This window comes from Tachyglossus aculeatus, chromosome 2 (genome assembly GCF_015852505.1).
Source record: "Tachyglossus aculeatus isolate mTacAcu1 chromosome 2, mTacAcu1.pri, whole genome shotgun sequence".
Taxonomy (NCBI): Eukaryota; Metazoa; Chordata; class Mammalia; order Monotremata; family Tachyglossidae; genus Tachyglossus; species Tachyglossus aculeatus.
This window is the reverse complement of record NC_052067.1, coordinates 136,921,169-136,926,170: the sequence shown is the minus strand read 5'-3', so window position 1 is coordinate 136,926,170 and position 5,002 is coordinate 136,921,169. Positions and strand designations below refer to the sequence as shown.

At 47.7% G+C, this 5,002-nt stretch overlaps 1 pseudogene; it reads left to right on the top strand.

Moving 5' to 3' along the window:
* The first annotated feature begins 564 nt into the window (after nt 1–564).
* On the top strand, nt 565–1,509 carry LOC119943464 (annotated as a pseudogene).
* The last annotated feature ends 3,493 nt before the right edge of the window (nt 1,510–5,002 follow it).

The window sequence follows — 5,002 nt, the reverse complement described above, 5'->3', positions numbered from 1 at the left end:
CCCATTTTACAGATGAGGAAACAGACACAGAGAAGTTAAGTGCCTTGCCCAAGGTCACACAGCAGACTAGTAGAGTTGGGATTAGGACACAGACCCTCTGACTCACAGGCCTATGTTCTGTCTACCAGGTCACACTTTTTTTATGGAATTTGCTAAGCGCTTACTATGTTCTAGGCTCTGTATTAAGCACTGGAATAGGTACAAGCTAATCACATTGGACATAGTCCATGATCCACATGGGGCTCACAGTCTTAATCCCCGTTTGACAGATGAGGTAACTGAGGCACAGAAAAGTGAAGTGACTTGTCTGCTGTGTAACCTTGGGCAAGTGGCAGAGCTGGGATTAGAACCCAGGTCCTTCTGATTCCCTGTCCCAGGCTCTATTCACTAGATGACACTACCTTTTCTCTTTCCACCAAATCTGGCAGGCTGCTTCTCCCAACAGCTGTTGACTAACGACCTTCTGAAAGTAAATGACTGCAGGTTAGGTGTCAGCTAGCTCGTCTGACTCACTCCCAGATTGATTTCTGTCCATTTCCCTGCATCGCAGGATGAATCTCCAGCATGGCAATTCCTCCCAGCAACATCTCCACCTTCAACACCTTCATCCTGACAGGCTTCTTGGGACTGGAGGAGTCCTTGCCCTGGATCTTTATCCAGCTGTGGGTGCTCTACTGTGTTGACAACCTGGGAAACTCCCTGGTCCTGGTCATCCTCAAGGAGGAGCAGAGCCTGCACCAGCCTATGTACTACTTCCTGGCCATGCTGTCCATCAACGACCTGGGCGGGCCCTGCTCTACCCTGCCCACAGTCCTGGGCACCTTCTGCTTCAACATCAGGGCAATCAGCTTTGACGCCTGCATGGCCCAGATGTTCTTCATCTACCTGTTCTCCTTACTGGAGTCTGGCATCCTGCTGGCCATGAACTTTGACTGCTACATGGCCATCTGTAACCCTCTCAGATATTCACTGATATTAACTAATGCCAGGATCACTAAGATGGCTCTGGCCATTTTCTCCCGCACCTTTGGGGCCATCTGCCCCCTGCTTTTTCTTCTGAAATGACTGTCATTCTGCAAAGGTATCGTCCTTTTCCACGCCTACTGTCTCCATCCTGACTTCATCTGCCTGCCCTGTGGTGGCATCACCATCAACAACATCTTTGGCCTGTTCATCGTGGTCTACACATTCAGACTGGACTCCATGCTCATCTACCTCTCCTACATCCTGATCATCAGGTCCGTCCTGACCATTGCGTCCCAGGCAGTGCGGTCCAAGGCCCTCAACACCTGTGTCTCCCACATCTGTGCAGTGGTCATCTTCTACATTCCCATGGTGGGTGTGTCCATGATTCACTGGTATGGTAAATGGGCCCCTCAATTCATTCACACATTGACGTCCATTGTCTACCTCTTCATGACACTCACGCTCAACCCCATCATCAACAGCATCGAGACCAAGGAGATCAGCAAATGGATGGTCAAGATGCTCTCCAGAGCCAAACTCTGACTGGCCCTTTTGGTGAGATCTCGTTGGGGAGGACGAGAGGTGGTAAGGTCGTTCATGAGATGCAGAGCTGCCTAGTAGAAAGAGCACAGGCATGGCAGTCAGAGAAGCTGGGTTCTAATCCCAGCTCCACCAATTGCTTGCCGTGTTACTTTGAGCAAGTCACTTCATTTCTTTGTGCCTCAGTTCCCTCACCTGTAAAATGGGGATTCAATACCCCCTCTCCTTCCTATTTGGACTGTGAGCCAAATGAGAGTTAGGGGACTGTGTTCAATCTGATTAACTTCTCCCCCAGGGCTTAGAAGAGTGCTTGACCCACAGTAAGTGCTTAACAAATACTATAATTATTACTCAAGCCTCAGCCTGGATAATGCTTAAGGTGCTTTCCAACCATTCCACTTTTGGGACAGATCAAAGACTTCTTCTTAAATGCTATTCACAGTTTTGAAAAATACCCAGTCCCTGCACAGATTGGAATAAGATCTCAAAGAGACCAGAGTCAGTCAGCTTCCTACAGACTGAATGGAAGTCCATGGAGCATTAGGGACTGACATTTTGATGGGGAAGAGGGAAAGGACACCCACTGACCAAGATACACACTTTACTGGGTCATAGGGAGAGGGGCTGAGGGTGATGAAGACACCATCTCTGCCCTCCAAGGGCTGTTAGACATAATAAAAGTGATAGAGAACACAGCAGGTTCCCAGGAGCCTCACTTAGAAACAGGTGTGTCACAAGGATGGATTTTACTACCTGATGATGTATAATAATAATAATGATGGCATTTATTAAGCGCTATGTGCAACACACTGTTCTAAGCGGTGTGGAGGTTACAAGGTGATCAGGTTGTCCCACCGGGGGCTCAGAGTCTTAATCCCTATTTTACAGATGAAGTAACTGAGGCACAGAGAAGTTAAGTGACTTGCCCAAAGTCACACTGCTGACAAGTGGCAGAGCTGGAATTTGAACCAATGACCTCTGACTCCAAAGCCCGTGCTCTTTCCACAGAGCCATGCTACCTGATTCATAGCCTCTGACTCCACCTGCTAATTGTCACCTGGCAATCATTTCACCTATGTATTCTTCTTTTCTCATCCTGACTTCCTCTCCTCGCCCCCACCCTCTCCTTCCCTGCTATGTGGATCTACACCCAGGTCCTTTAAAGCACCAGGATGAGACCAGATGGGATGGCAGGATTTATTCCCAGGACTCCTTTCTTCCTTCCTGGTTCTGACCTGGTGGAGGACACCAATAGGACTGGAACCTCATAAAGCCCCAGCACAAGTCATCAGCCGCAAAACTGTTGTGGAACCAGCAGACAAGGGTTCATGGGATTACAAATGTCAAACCCTCACTTGAGTTAGGTGCTTCTATAGACAGATAGGTTCTGGCCTGCTGGTTAGCTAAGCCCTCTTACCTCTGTCCTCTTCATCATTCGTTCCCCTGGCCAGGGCTTGCTGACTCCGTGTGACCCCAGGCAGATGATCATCAGAGTGGCAACAATGTGAAACAGCACAGTCCTCTTAGTTCATTCATTCAATCATATTTATTGAGTGCTTACTGTGTGCAGAGCACTGTACTAAGCGCTTGGGAAGTACAGGTTGGCAACATATAGAGACGGTCCCTACCCAACAGTGGGTTCACAGTCTAAAAGACTGTATAAAATCTAAAATCACAGTCTAAAATCATATTTCAGCTTTGTCAGTCATCATGCACCTTGCTGATATACTCTCTCAATTGCTTAGCACGGTGTCTAGCACCCAGCAGGTGTTCAATGAATATCTTTGATTCATTGACCTGAAGGCACCAGGATGGGGAGGGGATATGGGGGTAAGAATTGGAATAAAAATGGAAAAGTTGTCTTCTTTTTGATCATGTGTTGTCTTTTTTATATGTGTTTTTCTGAGGTACCATGGTCTCGTACATCAGATGTGGGATTGGAAGTCAGGAGAATACCATAGGTTTTAGTCCCAGATCTACCCCTGGACTCTTGTGTTACCTTGGGTTAGTCATGTAACCACTCTGAGCTTTGGTTTCTTCATCTGTAAAATGGGGCTAAGATACCTACTCTCCCTTCCTATTTGATCATGAGACCTACATGGAACAGGGACTGTGCCTGATTTATTTGTATCTAACCGAGTGCTTTGCACAGCATCTGGCTCATGGTAGATCTTTAATAAATAGGACTTGGAAAAACTGTGTGATCTAGTAGAAAGGGCCAGGACTTGGGAATCAAAGGACCTGGGTTCTAAGCCTAGCTCCATCACTTGTCTGCTATAACCCTGGGCAAGTCACTTAACTTCTCTAGACCCCAGTTTCCTCATCTGTAAAATGGAAATTCAATGTGTGTTCTCCTTTCTATTTAGACTGTGAACCCTGGTTGGGACAGGTACTTTGATCTGAATACCTTGTATCTACCCAGTACTTAGTACAGTACTTAAAGGCCACAGTTATTGAAAAATATCATGAGTATGGTTATGATCATAATCCCATGATGGAGCTTCCTTTTCTGGGTGTGTCTAGAGAATGAGATCACCTGTGGGAGCTTGATGTGGGTGAAGAACCCCTTCTAAGGGTCTCTCACAGGCCCCAAACCACCAGAACCACTGGAAGGAGGTCTGGTCCAGCCCTGCCCAGCCCAGCCAGCAGCATCTGCCTCTGAACTCAAGCGACATGGTTGCTGTCACAGACTGATCTCTAGAGGGCACCTGGCTATTTGCCCTCAAGGATCCAACCCAACAACTCAGCCACTGGGCCCTTCTCTCTGGGCCACATGACCATTTGTAGGTGGGTCTTTGTCCTCTCCAGGATACTTTCCATGCCATTGCCCTCCTCCTCCCCTACTGTTCTCCCAGGGCTCAGCATACAATGGGGCTTCATTCTGGGTTGCTGTTCATTCATCTAAACACACACATCACAAACACACCTAATAATAAAAACAATCATGGTACTTTTTAAGCACTTACTATGTGCTAGAACACTGTTCTAAGCGCTGAAGTAGATACATGTGAATCAGGTTGGACACAAACTCAATCCCCATTTTACAGATAAGGTAACAGGCCATAGAAGCAAAGTGACTTGTCCAAGGTCTAAGGTCACACAGCAGATATGTGGCGGAGCCAGGATTAGAGGAACTTCTGACTTCCAAACCCATGCTCTGTCCCCTAGGCCAAACTGCTTTTCAAAACCACACACTCACTGAGACACTTCAGGCTACTTTCTAGACTAACCCCCCACCATAAGTCCCACTTGTGCCTTACCAGGTCTTTCTGAAACCTGCCCCAGCCCAGTCTTTCAGTACATTGACCCTGACCAGGAGGACAGAGTTCCAGGGATGGGGAAGGGGAACAGTGTTAGTGAGACACGAGGAGGCCCTCAGGCCTCAACACCCCTAAGAGGGAAATGTCTCAGATGGAGCCCCCCCAAGATGCCATCATCCTGGTTCTTTAGTTGTATTCCCCACCCTGAACCCTAAACAGGCACTGGAAGTTTTGGG